The sequence below is a fragment of the Poecilia formosa genome, unplaced genomic scaffold, assembly GCF_000485575.1.
Source record: "Poecilia formosa unplaced genomic scaffold, Poecilia_formosa-5.1.2 Scaffold618, whole genome shotgun sequence".
NCBI lineage: Eukaryota > Metazoa > Chordata > Actinopteri > Cyprinodontiformes > Poeciliidae > Poecilia > Poecilia formosa.
The window spans coordinates 147103-169682 of NW_006800557.1; the positions used below are offsets into that span (position 1 = coordinate 147103).

The 22580-nt window shown below is 37.2% G+C and overlaps 1 long non-coding RNA gene across 1 annotated transcript; it reads left to right on the forward strand.

Annotated features, from left to right (window-relative positions):
• Positions 1-11764: 11764 nt before the first annotated feature.
• On the forward strand, positions 11765-21516 carry LOC107834423 (uncharacterized). Its single transcript, XR_001660214.1, has 3 exons — positions 11765-11929; positions 18825-18827; positions 21507-21516. It is a non-coding gene; the product is annotated as an uncharacterized LOC107834423 (long non-coding RNA).
• The last annotated feature ends 1064 nt before the right edge of the window (positions 21517-22580 follow it).

A 22580-nucleotide genomic window follows, 5' to 3' on the forward strand; every position in this document is an offset into this window, starting at 1 on the left:
ATATCGCAGCGAGGGGACAGCCTACGTCAGGCCGTTTCTCTAAACTGCCCAAATGTTGATATTGAATCTTCCCCCGGCACTGATATCTTGAATAAAAACAATTATTTCATACAACTCAAAACAACCCAGGAAGCAATTAACGTTCAGACATCCTCTGAACATCGTCATGAACGTTTGCAGACAACGTTCTCCAAAATGAAACGGCATTAAACGTTTAGCGAACGTTGTCGGCGCACATTCAGCAGACTTTCAGTAAACAGTTGCAGTACATTACAGTAAAATGATATATATAGTTCTGCAAGGCCTGTGGAAATACTAATATGGCAGCAATTTTTATTGGAATAAACAGCTGTCTTTCATTTGGGAGATTAATCTAATCTGGTAAACTGGAAAATTTATTACAACTACACCTACACACTTGGGAAATAATTTATTAATTTTAGAGTATTAACATTAAACAATACCAAAACAAAATATGATAAAAAGGGTCACATTTATTCTACTATACATATGTACAAAAAAGAGATTTAATAAAATGGTGCAGTATCAATTTTAATAGAGAAAAGACATTCACAATAATAAATCAAGGCAAAGTCAGCCACTGTTTAAAAATATAATTTAAAACAGAACTGATGTCATGAACGTTGACACACTCAAAATTAAAAAAAAAAAAATGTTTTGGTGAGGAATGCGTTTTGGTACAAACAGAAGAAAAAAAAAATAAAGAAGGTTGATCGGTCTTCTAAAAAATATTCTACTTTACGAAGCCTCGTCCTCATTGGCACTGTCATTTACCGTGGCTGCTGACGTAGCACAATTGTCTTTACGATAATTTCAGTGTTTCAACCAGTCTCCCACCACGGCCTGGATTTCTGTACATTAGAGTTTCTGATTCCTGGTTCTTTTGTACAGCCCCTGAAGAATAGACATACAAAGTATTTATTTTTTAAAAAACAGGGAAGTGTGCATTATCAAGAAATATATGATCACAGAAGTCACAGACTTCACACAGGGATGTCTTGAGAACCAATGTGGCACAATTTTTTAGGTCGAAAAGTTAAGGGACAGTCAGCAACTGCTTGGGGACAGACTTCTTTTCCCTTTCCTCCCCTGGCAGCTGTACTGCTCTGCTAGGTGGTTCAAGAGGAAATGTGGTACACTATAACTCTCGAGTCTTTTCCTCCAATGACAGCAATGGCATCTACTTAAAAAACTTAACGCAACGAACATAATCAATGTTTACACAATACTGCACTGGACAGAAGATCACTGGGAAGAGAGAGGCTAAGTTTTCAAAGTATTTTACATACCAATTTTTTTCCTAACAGCTCCTGACTCCAATTTTGGTTCAGGACTTCCAACACTTCTGGTGTGGAGGCTGGAAGGTTGAACATCCTTTAGTTTTCCAAAGCCATCCGCTTCAGCTCCTCAAAGACTTTGAAAACATTCTTCTGGAAGTTGAATTTTTTTCTATGCACACACGAAACACCTATGACATGCAGGACAGTTGATCCTAGGAAGCAGGGTAAAAAAGAAAACTGATGTAATGAGACAAGACCCATCACAAAAGCCCTAACTCTCATTTGCATATAATTCTGTCTCGTTCAAGGTATCATATCTTGAACTAATACAATTCAAAAATGTAACATCTTAAGGTCGGGATCCTGGTCACGTTGGAGTCACCAAGAATAACCCACTTCTTGGTGACCGTGAGGCTCCAATCAGCCAGCTTATTTGGACACACTGCATAACTTTCAATATGTTTCTGCAAACTAATGCATTTCAACTTAAAAATCCCATTGATTTACCTTCAAAATCAAGACCCTACATCTGCTGCCGTCCTGCTGTAGCCTATACACTGTAAAAAAAACAAAAAAACAAAAAAACGGGTAAATGTACAATATAAATTTGAAGGAATTTACCGTTTTTATATTTAACAGGTATTTTTCCAGTATTTTCAATGCATCATGGGAACACGAAGCGCGACATTTTGTTCTGTAGCCATTCAAAGCTCTCTCTGCTCCGACACTGAATGTGTATCCTGGACCCGGGTTGGACTTAGAAGTTGGAGTGATCGGTTTTTTGGCGCCTCTGGGGTAATGTAAAGTAAATCAATAAACAATTTTTTAAATACAAAAAAATACATAGCAGTATTAGTATAGTTAATAGTTCAGACTGGCGAACAACTATCTTCTTGTAAAAACGGTATAATTTTGAGATAGCATTCGTTTTACTAAAAATATCTTTACTCATGATTTTTAAATGACGTTTTTGGTTATGGAATGTAAAAGTAAGACGAGGTTATTCGCTAAATAACGGTGACTGCTTTTCTCTCTTTTTTTCCACTCCAAGTACGTTGCCCATTTTTGCATTCATCTCTTGAGGAACTTGCTAGATGGATTTATTCGACCATCTTAATAAGAATGTGTCTCACATAGCCCCCCAAAATATTACTATATATTCATATACAGTATTTTCCGGACTGTAAGCCACTTATATGTGGATTCTTCTTCAACCACCAAGGGGCTCTTTAAGAAGAAAGTGCCCATTAAAACAGAATTATGTCTTAATAAGGAATTGAAATTTGAGAATGTTGTTGATCAGTTAAAATCTTCTTTTCCCCCTCAATGTGATTTTTTTTTTAATAATACTGGGATCATTATGAGAATTTGAGGTATAGATATTAGGATCCAGTAGATGGCAGAAGTGCAACAATAATGGATGCAAACTGCCGTTGAAATCTAAAGAAGAACAAGCAGCAGAAGAAGAAGAAACAGAAGAAAATGCCCATTTTCATTTAGCACATGCTAGTAGCAGACATGAAGGATCAGCATTTTTACTGTTACAGTTACCATTCGGAAACTACCGTAATCAGTTCAGGTAAATCTAAACTTGGCAACTTTTTCTTTTTCAACCGTAATAAATGTGATTTTGAATTGATCTGTTATTACTCAAATTTTGCACAGCAGATTGTAGAGCAATATCCATGGTCTTTTCCAAGACAGAGAGGTAAATGGAATTAAAGTTGTTGAAACGGGATATGATGCTCTGTTTATACAGCTTGAAAACAGAGTTGAAAATGTTATGAGACCATTGAGCTTTGGTTCAACAAAGAGATCAGGCGTAGATGAGATGGCATCACAGAAAAAGTCTTTGTCTTCATCGCTATGGTTGTGTGCAGTGGCAGCCAACTGCTGAGAATGTGACAAACCTAGAATTCACACAGGAACAACTGAAAGCTGCCTTCCAAACAAATCATTTTCCAGAGTCTGATGTTCGAAGAATGATGGCTGAAACCTATAGCATCCAGCGAGCAGCAATCAACAAAGGAAACTCCATCATCAGGTTACTAGAACACTGGCCTTTTCTCTTTGAAGCAATCCACCTGTTTGATCACACAACCACCCTTCTCGGCTTCCCAGTACAAACCAGACTGGCAGAGGAATTGTCAAAGAAAGAAAAGACAATAAAGGACTTCCTTGGGTCCAGAGGGGTGGTTATTCCAGGAAGCGATAGAGTCTTTCTGGAGTTAAACCCCAAACGAGAGTCGAAGGCTGAGATGAAGAGGAAGAAGCATCATCACATTCCACCCCGACTGCTCAAGTTTGTAAGTGAATTGTATGACTTTGACAGTCCATGGAAAATTTGATTGTTATGTCACCGTTTATAACATAACAGGTTATGTAATGACCTAACAGGTGTTATGACATACAGTCAAGCAACTGTTAGGTCATGTCAAAACACCTGTTATAACAGACGACTTGTTATGTCACCTGTTATGTAACACGTTAAATATGTCATAACACCTGTTACATTACAACAGGTGTTATGACATAACATAACAGGTTGTTATGTAATAACAGTCAAGCAACTGTTATGTCATAATAGGTGTTATAACAGATGACCTGTTATGTCACCTGTTATGACGTGTTATGAAGGGGTGTGCACAAGTGTGGACATCACATCTCATTATTGGGTTGACCATAAACAGGGACATTTCTTAAGAGCATTTTTGGGGGGGATCGGTAAAGTTACAGTGAAATGTAATGTAAAATGTGATTTAAAAAAATGTTTGTGTTCAAGTTGCAGGACCAAAAATGACTAGTAAGTAGCAATGCATATTAAATGTGTTTCTCAGTAAACAACCTTTGGAGATCCAAAGAAATCAAAGTTAGATTCAAATGTTTACATACGAGTTTGTTTCAGTCACAGATCTTGTCTCTACTACACCTTTACAAAACTTTAAAGCTCTGACTAAAGTTTTATTGAGTAACTCCAATTATTAAAATTCCTTGTAAATATGGATTTATTGCAGTCACTCTCAATATAAGCTGTGTGTTATTTAAATTATAACTTAAGTTGATTTAAAAAAAAAATTATTTGGTTTTTCCATTGATGGCTGAGAACCTATAAACATATGGAAATTTAATATCTAGGAAGTATCATAACCTAAATTTAAGGCTCAGCACCAGAATTTTTGTAGAAAAATATTAGGATATTATGTGGTTTTTAAAGGCTTTACATTGGAGATGGTAAGAAATAAAGGCATACTTTATTTTATTTTTTATTTACTTTAATGCCTATTGCAGCTGCTCTGCAATAGCCCCTCTGCTCTCAAAATGGGCAATGCCCCCTCTCAAACAAATGTTTTGCCCCCTAAAAACGGAACATCTCACAGCGCATCGTGCTGAGCAGGCTGCAATCTTCTCCTGTGTCTATGGAGTTCAATTTAACTCCATATGTATCTGCAGCCAACATACAGCTCAAATTCAAATCCCTCTACAGTTATTAAACAGCCAATCAGCAATCAGTATGCAAATGAGCCTACAAGTAGCCTTGAAAGTAGCATTATGCCTGCAAGATTCCACTTGGCAGTTCCCTGGTAAAGAGGAAAAAAGAAAGTGCTTGCCAACGATAGCTACCATTGGTTTTACCTGTCAAGTTCCTAAATCTTAAGTGTAGGCTTATATATAAAAGAAAAAGGAACGCAGTGCTTGGCTAACACTACGACAACTAGAAAACAAGGTCCAAGGTTATCACATTTCACAGGTCAGTAAAAGAATTTAATAAAAAAATAGCGAGGGAGAGCGAAGTAGGTAAGTTATGCTAGCTTGACTTTAACAATCTTAACATGTAGATGTGCTGTGCTGTTGGGTTTGTTCTATAGCAGAAACTATATGAAATAAATATTGTCAAACATAAAAAAAATTTTGTTTAGTCCTGCTTAGATTTAGATGTAGAATATATATTTCATCAAAACTATCAACGATTTTCTCAGCTTTAATTTAAGCAATATGTTATTGAAATTGTATTATAAATAAGGATACTACAAACATTTTTGTGACAGATTCTTGCACAAAGGATAGAAAAATTTGGAAACCCGATTTAAATGCACCACCTCAGCCAATGCTGGGTGGCTAACCAACACGTGCATTCATTGCATCTTTAAGATCGTTTAATCCTGCCAGCTACCGCACCTGAGCATGGCTAGAGTCCTTTACTATCCAAGATGCAAAGTAGAAAAGTAGGAGAGGTAAGAAAAACTTTTGAGATGTTCAGCTTCTAACCAAAACCCTTCTGCTTTAGCCGTACTGTTTGTTAATCATGTTTTAAATGTAGGTTATTGTTTTTGGTTCAAATTAGGTTTAAGATTTGTAACTGGATAATGACCATCCAAGTAGATAAATGTTATGTTGTTGGTCGTTCAATCTTGGATGAAGGCTATCTTTAATTTTAAAGGTCTTAGGGTATACGTTTTTTTTTTGTTTTTGTTGGATTGGGCATAGTTTACCCCAATCCCATGAAGAAAACACAAGTCAACAATGTTAATAAATATCATGGAGCATAATATGTACGCATTATGATGCCCCCTTCACATTCGTACCTGCCCCCTAGAACCGGCCCTGTGTGAAAGTAAATAAAAGGTGTTAAATGTCTTTTCCCAAGACTTTTTCCCCCTTCCTTATATGTTGTTGTGCACCCTATGGTCAGAAAAGTGGTGGGTTTTGTCTATTTGTTTATTGGCTTTTTGATAACTGTCTGATAAATCTCTAATTTGGTAGCAATTCTTGTAATCACAGGGCAGCTTGCACAATGCCCATCTCTCTGTGGAGGGAGGCGACACTCACACAAGTTCACACAGGCGACTATGTGACCATTTCCCACCTAAAGGCGCAGGATTCATGCTATCGTGTGCAGCAAACTTGAGGTATGTTGTTGTGAATTACTTTAGAAGCTATACACAGTGGTGGTCAGCTATCGATTTGACCACAAAGACATTGATAAACTTATTGTTCAATAATGTCACCGTTGGCTAGGTGCAGGAACTTTCAAACATCCAGTAATTCCCAATCCAACCATTGACGTTCCTGGAGAAGGTGGAACTGAGCTGCACTGTCACTGGCTGTAATTCTGAGCCAAAACATTTCTACGCATATTCGATGTGTAGAAAGCGGACGTTAAAGGCTGATGATGAACATGGTACCCACTGCACCATACATGATAAATGTCACAGTTAATACACAATTTTATAAAGGTCCAACACTGGCCATTTTCAGAGGACCTCAGTTACCTTCCACTGCCTCTCACCTTGCCTGGCAAAGGGGCTGACAAGTGTTGAAGGAGTGGTGGTTGAGGTTAAGAATTTTTATTTGTCTCATAATTTTAATAAATAGCATAAATGTCAGATAAAATAATTCTGTTTTCTTCTATTTATGGAAAAAAAGGAACTTACTTAACATTTTTGTTTTTCAGAAAGGCACTGAACAAAATCTTCAAGGACAAACATGTCACTCCTTATGTGCGACCCCCGACACCAGTGGTCCCCAACCCTGGTCCTCAGGGACCGCTGTCCTTCATGCTTTTGATGAGTCCGGACTCCAGCACAGCTGATTCATGATTGCATTACCTCCTTTGCATTCCTGCAATTACTATAGAAATCGAATAGAAGAACTGCCCTACACTACTAGGGTTAAAGATGGAGGAGCTCACTTTTAAACAGTGGCCTTACATTTATCCCTGGTCAAAACTATACTCGCCCCAAAGAAATGCGATCACAAATCAGGTATGACCTACAGAAGTACCATCAGAGAATTACATTGGCCATTTACTACAAAGATCAGGAAAACAATCTTAGTTACATCAAACCCTTTATGCCAGAATCAGACTGGTCCCCTCCCCTGTGATCCCTGCCCCTGAAGAACAAATACTAATCAATAATGATTTGGAATATTTGGATAACAAACTTAAAATAATCAAAAGTAAACCTAATTTAAACATGGAAGAAACCAAAGCACTCAAGGAACTTATGACAGATAATTATAAAACTGGCTGATAAGGACAGCTCTATTGTTATAATGGACAGAGAGCAATATGTGTGGGAGGGACAAAAACAGTTATATAACACTACATATTACAAGAAATTAGAGAAACCAATCTATAAAGAAACGATCCCTATGATTACCCAAATCCTAGACAACCTGCAAAAAAGAGAAATTTATTAACCCAAAACAAAAAAAACTTTCCTGCTAGGCTCCTCTGAACCTCGGATGAGGAGATTCTGTTACCCAAGATCCACAAATCCCGCAAACAGTGGAGTAAAAGTCAAGAAATTCCTTTAGAGAGGCCAATTGTTTCTGACTGTGGCAGTGAAACCTACCACACAGCTAAATTTTTTGATTTTTACTTGACCCCCCTCTCAATTCGGCACCCAAGTTATATAAAAGACACCTACCATTTCATTGAAAAAATTAAATTGATTAACATACCCAAAGACTCCATTTTGTTTACAATTGATATTGACAGTTTCTACACCAATATTGATATCCAAGAAGGCAGAAATTCGGTTAAAAACATTTTTTTTAAATATCCAAATTCTAAAAGACCAGACAAGGAACTCCTCCAATTATTAGAAATTAATTTAAAACTAAATGATTTTGTCTTCAATGGTCAATTTTTTCTCCAGATCCAAGGAACCGCGATGGGTAAAAAGTTTGCTCCGGCATAAGCAAATATATTTATGGTGGAGTGGGAAGCTGGAGCCCTGAGTACATGCAGGAAGGCTCCCCTCCATTTCTTCAGGTATTTGGATGACATCTGGGGAACCTGGACGCACTCGAAAGCAGAATTTCAGGAATTCCTCCAGCACCTAAATACACACAACCCATCTATCACAGTAAAGTCCACCACCAGCATTAAAGCGGTGGACTGCTTGGACACGACAAACAATAAAGGCCCAAATTTTGAAACCACACACAGATTGGACATTAAAGTATACAGACACACATGCCTTACTGTACAAGACCAGCTACCATCCAAAACACACTTATGCTGGCTTGATAAAATCACAACTCCTCAGATTTCATAGAATTTGCACACAGAAAACAGACTTTGAGGAGGCAACTAGAATTCTGTTTTCTGCTCTTCATAAGAGGATATTCCAGATCTTTCTTCAGGGCATGCAGAAAGAACTTCCTTGTGTCCAGGCTCCACAATTCATCCCCAATGATTCCCCTAATCACCACCTTCTACTCGGCAGGACAATTTGTTCATAACATCAAACACAATTTTACTAAATTCAAATCTGAAACTTCTTTACTCCCAAATCACAGAATAATTGCAGCCTACAAAAGAAATAAGAATCTGAGGGATTTCCTCGTCCGCGCTGAGGTAAGACCCATGAAAAAACCACGGGTCAAAGGTCAAAGGGGATTCTTTAAACAGCTGCGCTGGGTACAAAACAAATTGGATAACACAATCTACAAATTAGACCGATCTGGAAACCCTAAATCTAAAAATTGCATTTATTTGATCACCAAATTCATTATGTGGGTGAGACGGGCAACAACCTCCTGACCCATTTCACTCAACATAGATACAATATCAAAAATCAAAAAGAAAAGCATGTACCTCTTGTGCAACACTTCATCAAACACTCTCAGCCTCAGTGCTAGAATGCAACCCAACCCAACAGAGGAGAAGGGCTGAGAGAATTTGGATCAACAGGTTGGACACGAGGATCACCAGAGGTTTGAATGAGGCCTCAGATGGGACCACCAGCAGAGAGTGCCCATGCACAGGGCAAAGGGAAGGGGATCCTCTGGGATCCCGAACCCAAACCCCAACACTTATTGTTCGAACTGCAGGTCAGTCTTAAATAGAAAAAACTGCCCCGGAAGCAATAATGTAATAGTTTTTTTTCTGTACTGGAACTTTAGAACATCCAAGTATTCTCAATCCAATCATTGACATTCCTGGAGAAAGTGGAACTGAGCTGTAATATCCGTCTTCTGTCATTTGCCGCGATTCTGAGGCAGTCCACTGCTATGCATATGTGATGCGTGGAAAACTAACATTAAAGGCTGATGATGAACATGTTATCACTACAGAGAAGACATTCAGAAAAAGGGATTCATTTACATATATGACAAACATACAAGTGGAGAGAAACGACACTCTCCATGAAAACAACAAATATGATGGTTTCTCCTGCAACTCCTCCAGAAAACGACAACGTTGGTTTTGACGAGGAGCCAAAGACGTTTAACTTTGTAGAAGAAAATATCCCAGAAAGCAAAATAAATGACTATTTTGAGGCTGGAGAAGTTAAAGGAAATGGGAGAGAAATATGTGTTCCGAAGTGTTCAGTGACGTTCAATACCAGAAAGAAGAAAATTTATGGGATAAATGTTTGCCAATGATTTTCTCATTAATATGTGTTGTATGTTATTTTCCTTATCTTGCTCTTTATTTTGCTGGGACTTCCACACCTCTCCGTTTTACCATAGTTTTTTTTTATATTGTTGGAATTTTAAAGCAAAGTATTGACAGCTTTTATAACTTTACCAGTTTCCTGTTTAATTAGTTTCCATGACCATCTTCAATATTTTTTTGAAGAATCTGAATTAATGAGCTACAACATTTAATTTCCCTTTGTGATTAATATTGCATGTCAATTGGGCATGATAATTTGTTTTATTTAAATTTTGTTTCATCTTTCTTACTTTTATTTTTGTCTGTTCGAAATAATTTTTTTTTAAAAAGTACTTTTGAATTTTGAGTTGTATTTTAATTTGGAGGCTCTCTCCAGGTGCTCCAGCTTCCTGCCAGTCTAAAGATTTGACTGGTTTATTGGTCCTTCTCAATTTTCCTTAAGTGTGAGTAAAAGATAAAATGTAAATAAAATATCAAAAAGTTAATTTTCTGCAAGTGAAGGAAAACTGGTAACTGTTTAAATCCCTAAATTGATGAGAATGTGCTGCCACCATACGAGCTGTTTATGAAAGATTTTTTTTTTTTGTGTGCAAAGATAACGTTAACGATGAAAGCCTAACTCCATTACCAATATGTGTAAATGTTCTCGACATTCAGCTAATGTCGAAAGCACTATTTTGCCAATTGCGGTGTTTTCATTAAATAAGAAACAAAATTAAAAACCACATGTGAATAAGTCTCATAACTCGTACAAAGTCTTTTGTATTTTTTTTTATTATAGTACAATCATTTTGCTAGTCAAAAAACCACCTCATTCTTGTGCAAGACCTTTTTACTGAAAAAATTATTTTTTTTTTCCGAAATTGCCGTGTTTCCTATTAGCAAATTTATTTTTGTAATTACAATTTGCGCAGTCGAATGGTCAATGGAATCGCAGCTAATAATGGACGTGGCAGAAATGTGGAATAGCAGCAAATTTGCATATCCATACCGAGTCATAGCTTTGATTAAAAAGAAAATACCTGATTCTGATATGACAGCCATTTTTATTAATATGCAAGTATTGATTCTTCAACACAACGTGTCAAGTGATGCCTCCCTCAACATGCCAATGCTGTCAACGAGGCCAAGGAAGGAAATCCCATTTTATTATTGGGGGAACAATAAACAGGCAAAGTTTTGAGCAATTTTAAGTGGGTTGGCAATGTTAATGAAGTGTAACGTAAAATGTGGTTAAAATTTTTTATTTTTTTTGTAAGTGTTCAAGCTGCAGGACAAAATGATTAGTAAATGGCAATGCATGACAGACGTGTTTTTTTTTCTCAGTAAGATGGGTTTTACTGAGGAGAAAAAATGTGGCTCTGTTGAGACCCCTAGAAGTCAAACTAAAATGCAAATGGTATTTAAATAATGAGTTTGGTTCAGTGGCACTGAACAAACATTTAAGGCTCTATATCAGGGGTCTCAAACTCCAGTCCTCAAGGGCAGCTGTCCTGCAACTTTTAGATGTGCCTCTGCTGCACCACATCTGAATACAATAATTAGGTGATTAAGGCTCTGGAGAACTGAGAACGTAATTAAGCCATTTCATTCCAATGTTTTGTACCTGTGGCACAGGACAGCGGCCCTTGAGGACTGGAGTTTCAGACCCCAGCTCTAGATAAAGTTTTATTGAATAAATCCACTTAATAAAATTTCTCATAAACATTAACTTTTGTCCTGGCTCTCAATGCAAGCTATGTGTTATTTAAATTATAACTCAAGTTACTTTATTTAAAATCTTCTTTTGTTTTTCAATCTTCCGTATGGCTCAGAAATAATAAATATCTGGGAAGTATATCTTTAATTTTATAGAAAAAAATCAGGTTTTGTGGCTCTACGTTGAAGATAGCAAGAAATAAAGTCATGCCTGTTTTTCTATCTGCTCCATCTCTCCTCTCACACACTGAGCTATCGGCCACTCCTCAGCCCCTACCTCTCATTTCAAACTCTTTTCATTAACCTAAGTTAGAGAACTAAATATGATTGAGATATTTGTTAACTTGACAAAAAAAAAGCTCAAGTCTATCAAAGCAATGTAGCCAGGTTTGCCAGTTTTGATTTACAAGCCTAACAAGGCAGGTTATTATGATTCAGATGAATAATGAAATAACGAACTGCAGTCTGATTCTTATTGTAAATGTGTTTCTTCCTATTGAGCAGTGAAAGTAAATAAAAGGTGTTGCTTGTCTTTTGGTATAAGTATTTACTTACTGTAGGGTTTTTGTTGTTTGTGCTGCAGAGCAGCAGCTCCTCGTTTCGGCTCTAATGAGCCTTTGCTGCTCCTGTTGCTCCTCCTACACTGGACTAAACCATCGTTCTAATAGGGGGAACCTGGATTCTTACTTTTTTATTAGATGAATCTTGGATTTATTTCGTTCTTTGTTTCTTTTACCTTTTCATATTGATATTGTTTAATTACAAAGGTTTCTTTTATGGTTTCTGTGGGAGGGGGGGGACAATTCCATACTTTTCCAAGATTGGGGGGATCCGAACTCTCCCGGGATTTCCGCCCATTTTTTTTTACAAAATATATATAATTTTGTCAAAACTACCATCTGCTGAAGCGTTAAAAACATAAAATAGCATTAAAATAGCATATCCTTCTCATGTTTGTTTATTTCTGGATACGTCTTAGTGATGTGGCAGCTGTTGATTGATTCAGCCTTGAGAACCTCGTTCATCCACGTCTCAGTTCTTCAGCAACAGCTTCTCAGACTTCATGTTTCTTCTGAGAAAGTTTAAAGAAACGGTTCAGGCGGGTGTCACTCGGGTTAATCCTGACTGAAGTGTAAATAGCTGAACAATTTTTTTTTGTTATGGAAATGTTTCTTATGTCTTATCTTTTATTTTTCCTTTCACTCATAACCCATTTAACATAGATTTTCTTTCTTTCAATTTCTTTTCTTTCAGAATTGTGTTAAAGTGACACGTTCATTTTAAACTGTATACGAATAAGCAAACATTGTTCCAAGTTAGCTTAATGGTCATTTGTGTTAAAAATAAATAAATAAAAAGAAATGTCATGAACTTGGGTGTTTCCCCCCCAAAGTTATTCTTGGTTTTGATTAGATAAGACTTCTTTCTCTCTGTTTAACTTTACACCATTTTGTTAATAGTCATTTTAGTTTAGAGTTTATGGATTTTCATTCAGTTCTTGGTCATGGTTATGTTTCCGTGTTTATATAACTCCTTGCTCCACTTTGCCATCTCTCTCAACTCTGCTCCCCCTTCACACCTGCACCTTGTTTTCTAATTAGCACCAGTTCATTGTCCCACCGTTCAAACTCTCAGTATTTAACCAGTTTCTCTCATTCATTCTTGGTTGGATCCTTCTGTTATGTGGTCCCATTATTTTCCCCCCAGTTCTTGCTCCCTTACAGCTGGTTTTATAAGTCCTTGTCTATTTAATTTTTAAAATATTTACTGATGGGCTTTTTACATGTACAGAGCTAACGTCACGTCCACATGACCGAAATGCAACTTTGAACAACTTTGACTGCTAGGAAAGATAAACTTGTGTTTCAGAAGCAAGTTAAAATTATATCATGAACACTGTTGTGCACCTACATCATCTTCAAAATATAATGAGCTTTTAAGATTCCAAGTTAATTCAACATTCCAAGCAATGCTAAATTAAGAAGATGGTGGTTCGTGAATATTCGTCACAAGTTCAACATCACGCCACACAGTAAAAGTTTGCAGTGTCCACTTCACTCCAGATCAGATCATTCACTTTAAAAATACTGGAGGTATTTTTAGAAAAATACCCTCAGTAAAAATACTGGGGGCATTTTTGGAGCAATAAGTAGAGGGGCTATCCTGGTATTGCTTCCATGGAACGACTCCTTCAAGATTGAGTAAGGAAACCCATGAGCAGATCATGGAACGTAATCCTCCTGTGGACCACTATTACTCTGTTCTTGAACCCGTTGGAGTCGACGTGGCAGTAAATAAAAACTTGAAGTTAAAAGAAGGAACAGAAATAATAAAGAAAAAGATTTTTAAAAATCCACCTTTCAATATATGTTCAAATTATGATTCACAGGGTCTGGCGAAGACATTCGATTCTCCCCAAGTTAAGCTGGCACGCTACAAATTAGCTTGACAAGTGGGTTAGGGATATAAAAAATAAAAATGTCTAAAAGTAGTTTTGCTACATAATGGTTTCCACTTTTACTTGAGAATTTTTGGTTACTCAGCCCACTTCTAGTCACTAGTTTTTTTTTTATATGACTACAAAAATTTAAGCCATAAAAATTCATTTTCAATTAGCTGTGGGGGTTTTAGATTTTGAAAACGTAAAACAAACTGAATATCTACTTACTGTCCACAGGCTGTCGATACGGGGTCACTATGCAGACTGGATGCTGCAGACAGATTCCAAAAGAAAGAAACCACAGGACTTGCTTATAAATACTTTGTGAACCGTTTCCATCAAAGATGCCTTCTAATATCATGGAAGGAAAAAGTTTATTATTTATGTAGGATTTTGTTTATTTATTGATTTATCCTTTTGTGGTTCAGCAGGAGGAAAAATCCTAATGTGGTCTCCACTGATTGCACCTTGAGCACCATGGATCACCTCATGGCCAGGAAGGCCTGCAAAACCGACTCCCACTTTCTCCAAGTCTTCCTCCTTGTGGAAATGAATGGGCTTGTGGAGGATGGTCATCATTTCATCCACCACATCGTGGAAGGTTCAGCAAACTGAGGTTGGCATTTGCTGTTCACTGAATGTGAACACCACCAATCCTAAGGTGGAGTTGGTAAAAGCATACTTTTCAAAATGTAAATGTAGCTGGCATAGTGAAAGGTGGTGATGGCCCAACCACGGGCCATCACCACACAAGTAAATGTTTGGCTTCCTTGTTTTTTTATTTTTTACAATGTGGCAGTTATGGACTTTTGGTTATGCAGAGTTTAAGATGACTTGTGTATTTTCCGTAAAATCATTTCGTTGTCATCTTGCATTGGGTAGCAATGAGATTGTTTTGAATTAAAATCATGTTTGATCATTTTCCCCTAATAATGTTGTCTTCAGAAGCATCAAACTTAAATCAGGATGCCACAACTTTTATGAGTGTGAACATATATTTTTCTTATATTGTTATATATCCTTTTTCATGTTTATTTTGCTTAATTTTTATCATAAAAAGGTGTTTAGGGGGGTTTTCTAGGCCCCATCATTAACTTTTGTATTGAAGCTTATATAGTGTTTTAAGCTTAAATGAAGGTTCAATATATAATTTATATTATATCCAAAAAAACATTGCTTTTTATTAAAGAAACAACAAAATCAAGGTTTAAATACTTTTATTGAAGTCTGATACATATTTGTCAAACAAAGAAGCAACTTAAAAAGTGTGTGCTTAAGAGACCGTTAACAGGAAATACCTGCAGCAAGCTCAGAGCAGCTCAGAGCTTTGACAGGAAGAGACCCCTCGCTTCAGCATCTCGCCGACTGAAGGGGAATTTTGAAACTTGCCATTGGAAAATGTACAAACAGCAACTTAGAGATGCGTCTCTGACTTGAGCGGTTCACACCTTCACCTTTTTTGACCGTCTCTTGACCTTTTGTTTGGACATCACCCCTCGTTCAATGTGTCTTGGAAATAACCTGATTGTGTCATAATGTGTGGTTGAGGTGGTGAGGATGAGGACGCGGAGATCCAGGTAAGATGAAGAATGATGAATTTAATGATAATAGTCCAAGCACGGAACAACAAAAAAACAAACGACACAACAAAAAAACGAACAACGCACAAAAGACAACAAGCAGACGACGAACAAAAAAAACAGGTGAGACTAAATACACTGGGAGGGTAATCACAGCAACGAGACACAGCTGGGATCAATCAATGGGGAGGACAGGACAGAGACTCACAGGGAAACGGGACTAAACACAGAAAATCTCAAAAATAAACACACAGAAACACGAATCATGTCAGATTGTCTGTCTAGCAACAGACATTTCCCTTTTTCACACCTGCGTGTGTGTAAGAACTATAAATTTGGAATGTAACTGTATTATGATCGGGAATTCACTTTGATTTGTTATCAAGTGTGGTTCTCCGTCTGCAGACAAAATAAATTTACTTCTCAGTAGCCTGCTGATTTTTAAAGATCTTTTCTGAAAGAAAACTTTTCAAATCTCCTCAAAGGCCTAAGAAAAACTGCGTCAAACTTTCCACCGTTCGCTGTTGACTTCGGATGTTTTGTCTCCACACTGTCACCAACTTTAAACAAAATGTTATTGTGGTTGCTCTGCCCTTTGTCTTATCCTGTTTTTTCTTTTTTAATATTGTCTCTAACGATGTTCCTAAGACTTCCTTGTATCTTCATGTCCTCAGACGACTCCTCCACCGCAACAATGTCAATCTTTCAACACAAAATTAACATTTCAAGTGTCAGTGTAAATATGTCAATTACAGAGTACATACTAATCATATTAACGTCATACCACAGAAAGATATCAAAACATATTCCGTAAATGAGTTGACAATGTCTCTTGAAAGGGTTTATCTAGCTTTCAAAATAATAAAAAAAATACTTAAAGCCTTTGCAGAATAAAGTCAATGTCACATCTGTGATACATTGAAAGTAGATGCTTTACATGACTTCACCTCAATCAAACTTAAAGCAAATACAAAGTAGGCAATAAAAAACATTTAACGGTTAAGAACTGATCATGGAAAACTGGAATTTGTGACATAAATACAATGCCATCAAAAAATAGAAATAGTCTACTAAGTAGTGTTCTGGAGCTTTGGAAGGGCACTGTGCCTCTCTTTAAACATGAGAAAGTCGGGGTATTGCTGCGCAGTTATTTGCTTCTTAGTGCGAAGCCCAAACATGACAACATCCAAGTATTCGTCTCAGGTATTTGGACGGCCAGCCACAACTTTACTCAGAGCTCTGAGATGCATGAAAGGTCTAATGTCACACGTAGATCTGACCTCTTAAAATTTCCAAGTGTAACCTTCTCTCACTCGGTCGTCACGCTCTTCACTGCACTGGTATCAATCATAGTAGTAAATCACTCTTTACAGTGTGTGTCTCGAAGCTGCATGCAAGTGACTTCACAGCTGAAAAATAAAAAGAAGACACAGTTAGTGACATGACCGAGTGGTCAGCCACAAACACCAACCAGCGCAGCTTCCACTCATAGGGTCATATTTTTCCAGCGCAACCACGAGATAGCTGTGTATGAAATATATTAAATTTGTAAGACATAATATTAAACATAATAGCTGAGGCATAAGAACTTACAGCTGCACTCAGATTCTGAAAATTCTCCACCTCTGTCTCCTCTAGATCAACATAAGCTGCTCCGGCTCTAAGAAACTGCAACTCTTGGGAACAAACTAAGTCCAAGTACTCAAAGTCAATGGGCTGCATGTTGAGAGTAGAAACGACCCTATTTCTAACTCTTTATAAAAGCTATGACTCATAGGGTCATATTTTTCCAGCCCAACCACGAGAAAACCCTACAAATTATATCCGTAGATGTTGGATGTACTTACAATATTTTGTGAATGTGTTGAACTACAAGAATATGACTCCAAGTAAAAAATGTTGGAAAGAGCTGCTTCACTCTCACCCACCTCCACCAGCATTTCTCAGTATACTGAGGAAGCCATGAGGGCGCCTGAAGGACTCGTTGCATGCAGTCCATCACCACACCACTAGGTGGCTTCAAACAACCAGAAATCTCACCACAAATACATATTACTATTATTATTATTTCAGGCAAAATTCAAGCCTATCTATATACACATACACACATTTTTTTCTCTGTTACACAAGCAAGTGTTCATGTTGTTTTGTGATCTTTCTTTCAAGAATGCATGTATTAGAGAGAGTACACATCTTTGAATGGTGCCATTCATTTTTTCCACCAACCCATTGGTTTGTGGATGGTATGGAGAGCAAAGACTTCTTTTGATGTTGAATTTGCACATTTCTTGATTTATATGCAAATTTAGAAAAAAATAGACTTGTTGGTAAATTAGTTGTGGTACACAGGGAACAAGAAATTATTCCAGACAGCTGAAATAATTTGTTCCAAAAGTATCTCTTTAAGGTATAAAGAGCCACAGCAGCTCAAAGTGTGCTAGAGATCTCAGTGGGAGACCTCTGACCCACATAGCAAAATCGATCTTGGCCAGATCCGGCCCACATGGCACAATGAATGACGGGGCCCCCATGGCCCAGTGCTGGTTTGCCAGATGTAGCCCATATGAAGCCAGATGTGGACAAGGTTAGGACACACCAACTGGCCCACGGCTGAATCATGTACTCTTTCACCTCTGGCAAAACAAACCCGGGCCACTGGTGGCCCGTCATTCATTGAGGCATCTGGGCCGGATGTAAATGCCATTGTTGCCCCCGACAATTTTATATTATGCAAATGAAATACAGTGTGTTGCAAAACAATTATTTTATTAATACAACTTGATATAAAAGACAAACCATTTCATTTCAAAGATATATATATATATATATATATATATATATTACAAAAATATGAACTTAATAAATTATAAAAGTCAATACTAATTATACATATTTGTGAGTTACAAAAATATGAATATAAAGCTAATTTTATACTATATACAATTATGTATATATTATGTATACCACATAATGTGTATATATTACATATATATACTATTGTATAATGTGCATTACTTAACATTTGAGTCTGAAAATTTCCTTAAGTAATGAAATTAAAACTCACCTTGTAATGTTAAGTTATTTTGTATAATATAGTTATAAATGAATAGACCTGAAAGACATCATTTTACAGAAAACAGACACATCTATACACATAACTCTCTGTGGACTTGATAACGCACTACAGAAGTACACACACATACATGCATTACCTACAGAGAGGAGAAATTCATAAGCCCTCTGCATCTTCAAGGACATTTTTCGCAGTAGCAGTTGGTTCCAAATGAGTGATTACATCTGCTACCCACTTGCTTGAAGCCTTTTCTTCTTTAGCAATAAAGAAAATAGGCTCATAGCCTAATGCATGAAGTTTTTGCATGTGCAATTGATAAGAGCATGTCAAAAATTACTTAAACCTACCATCCTATTAGAGTAGTTGTTTTTCATCTTTAGCAACATATTGGTAAAATATTTTATGTTTTCAAAGTCATGTGTGCTTTATGGTGTTAACATCTTCATACATACTACTATACATGGAAAAGTCACAGAAAAAAGGTAAATGTAGCAGGAGTACAAGTTACATTTTGCTCATTAAGAGAACTGATTACATGAAAGAAATACGTTTTCAGCCTAAGAATTTCTACTTACTGCAATTTGCGCAGAATCAATTATTCGGGAAACGTTTGTTTTTTTACAGCTGTTTCCCCTCCATTGACTCCATCCACAACTTTACTCAGAGCTCTGAGATACATGAAAGGTCTAACATGTCACACATAGATCTGATTTCTTAACATTTACAAGTAAGCTTGCATGTCGTTTTGTGATCTTTCTTTCAAGAATGCATACATTAGAAATAGTACTCATCTTTGAATGGTGCCATTCATTTTTTCCACCAACCCATTGGTTTGTGGATGATATGGAGAGCAAAGACTTCTTTTGATGTTGAAGAGTTTGCACATTTCTTGACTTGTGTGCAAATTTAGAAAAAAAAATAGACTTGTTGGTAAATTAGTTGGTTGCCGTGGCATGGAGGGGTCAACAGGCTGTTTCAGATGGCTGAAATATTTGGTTCCCCCCAGGTAACCTGAATGGCGATGAAGACCAAGGCGACAATCAGGTGAGTTCAACAAAAGTATCTCTTTGACGTATAAAGAGCCACAGCAGCACAAAGTATGCAAGAGAGCTCAGTGGGAGCCAACTGGGGACAACACAACAGAGAATCCAACAACTAAAGGAGGCACAGGTGAACTTATATATTCACAGAGTTAATCAGGAAAACAGAAAACAGCTGGAGCAATAAGGGGCAATTGATAAAACAAAGGCGTAGAAAATTAACCAAAACAACAAGCGACAAACCTGAACCATGGCAGTAACTTTGGCAAATAAAGAGCAAATATTTCCAAATTTACATAATTTGTTGTCCATGAAGATGGGAATAAACACAGTAAAAAATAAAAAAAATAAACTTGCTGGTAAGCTGATTTGTTCCCATGTGTTACATCCACCAAGGGCACAACATATTTGAGGACACGAGACAAAAGACGAGGGTTCAACAAAATATTCATAAATTCTCTTCACTTTGATTTTCTTAGTTCAGCTTCTTCTGATTTTCTGTGAAGAAAATAGAGTTCAGGCCCTCAGATCCCGTGTCCCAAAAAATAAAGAAAGAAAAAACCCCAAAAGTTATTAACAGAAAGTTGGACCTGGTGAGCCGATTAAACAGAACAAAACAGTACAGCAGGGGGCCAACCCTGTACAGGGCCGTCGAAGCCCCTACTAGTACCGGACTAAAGCAAAAAGAATCTAATGCAAAAGAAAGATCGAAAACAGGACAACCGGTCCCACCAGGCCAAAAGCACAACGAAAAAACAAACAAAGAAAAGCTAACAGAAATACCACATGGCAGGCTGGAAACATCAGCTGCGGCCCACAGCGGCTGGACTAGTGCCGACCACGACAGGTGGTGGTGGAGCGAGTGGAAGGTGGAGCTCAGGCGGGGATGGGGAGCGTCAACATACCGAAAGCCAGCCTGTTTATAGGCAGACCAACAGCGCCACAAATTTATGTAATTAAATGACCAAAAAGAAATTATCCAAACTCCAAAATATATTTACAAAAGGTCATTCAACTAAAGTATATAAGAAAACAAAGAAAAGAAATGGACAAAAATCATAATGTGCCTGAAGCACATAACACCATGTTACAAAGGAGGAACAGGGTCATTGACATGGAAGGATTTCCACCAGGCTAAAATAAAATAAAAAAATGTACATCCATTGCAATCATTAAAACATTTGAAATGTTGTGCACACAGAAATCATTATTAAAAGTTAAAATGAGACTTTTAAATAGTTTACTTAACGTTGTGCCCATGGAAACAACATGCAATGTGTCCATATTTCTATAGAATCCAAATTAATAGAGAAAAGGGAAATGAAGAACATTTATTTTTACACATTCTCAACTGATATTGCATGTCGTCAAGTGAAATTTTTACATTTTATTTTAATTTCTAATGTGGCTTTCTTGCAGACTTTGCATTCTTTAGCACTTGGTCAAGGACTTTATTTGTGGGCTGAGCCAGAGTGGATGATTTTACATGACAACTCAGTTTTTCACACAGACTTTTTGCATTTTCTTACACTCCATATATGCATGAATCTTTTAGTGACCTGCAGAGTGTCCTCATCATAAACATTCCATAAATTAACCAAAATGACCATCAACAAAACTAGGATCATGACGACACCCCCCACCCCGTCCCCATCAACGGCGACGACCAGAGGCCAAATCAAACCACCACTGGTGAAGGGAGGGGGGTGCTGGAATGAAGGCAAAATGTCCACAACGAAAACAAAATCAGTCCAGTGCGCCACCATGTGGCCGGAGTGGGTGTAAGCTCAACAATGTATGGAAGCCTACCAAAATGGTGACGGCCTCCCTTTAAAAAGTCCAGAGGGTGATGATGTGGAGGGCTGAACCCCTCAGGACGACCCGGTGGACGGTGGCGAAAAGAGCAGAGCAGAAGTGAAAAGTCCAGCTAACAGAAGGCAGACAACCTGAAGAACCTCGGCTAGGCTACATGTCCTCTAATGGTTACACACGTGCATCCTCCATAATTCACTATTTTATTGGATCTTTCTAATCAGACCTATAAAGTATATGAACTTCAATCTTTTTATCTTGTAAAAAGTCTTCGCTGCAAATCCACGGTTACACCGATGGCTGACAGTCCTTTGATTGGCGGCTGCTCTCCATCGCCAGCGTATCTTTATCATTAAAAGTTATAAAATGAAATGACAAGTTTGGTTTGCATCGTTGTCTTTAAATAGAAGTGATATTAGGTAACCACATGTCTGGTTTATGACAGGTGTTACAGAAGCGTCCAGGTTGTTCTGACATCATGTCCTCTGGTGTTCCAGCATCTAGGATTACAAGGGAACAACAACTTCCTGGTTTGGATAGGGAAGTTAATTTCCCCCTAATAATTTTGCTTCCTGTGTGCATATTTTATTTTTTGCACACTTTTCCACTCACAACACATAAATAACTATTCCATAAGCGGTCAGAAGAAAAACTTACTTAGCAAAGATGTATCATAAATCCAAACCTTCATCTTCGAGAAGTTGGTTCCTGCTGTTCAATGGGGATGATGGTGGAGGAGTCAAAGAATTACATTAAATAAACATGATAATTATATTAAGCAGTGAGAAGAAACCAACACTTTCAATTGACAGATATGAGCAATTCAACTAAAATTAATGCGAAGCAAAACTGGTTATTCCTGTTTTTTTCTGGGTTTCCTGTTTGAAACTCTTGACATTAAATTTTAAGCTGCAAAATAAAGATCAGCTTTTATACTGGAGCTGATTTTCTCACTTTGACCAGTTTGTTCTGAAAACTAATGCATTACTAGAAAGGTAAGCAGGAATATAAGGGATAAACTACAAACAGTGATATTACAGCTCAGCACGCGATGCTGAATAAACAGTCAAGTTTTTCCTTGTTATTTTCCCAAGCTATAGTTTGTTGCATCTAATTATTTTTCCTTCCTCTTTATAGTTTGTAAAGGGTTTCCTGGTCAAACCTGTTCCTGCTTTGTTTTGAATATTTAAAATATGAAATGGTAAAATTCAGCTGCTATTTAGAGA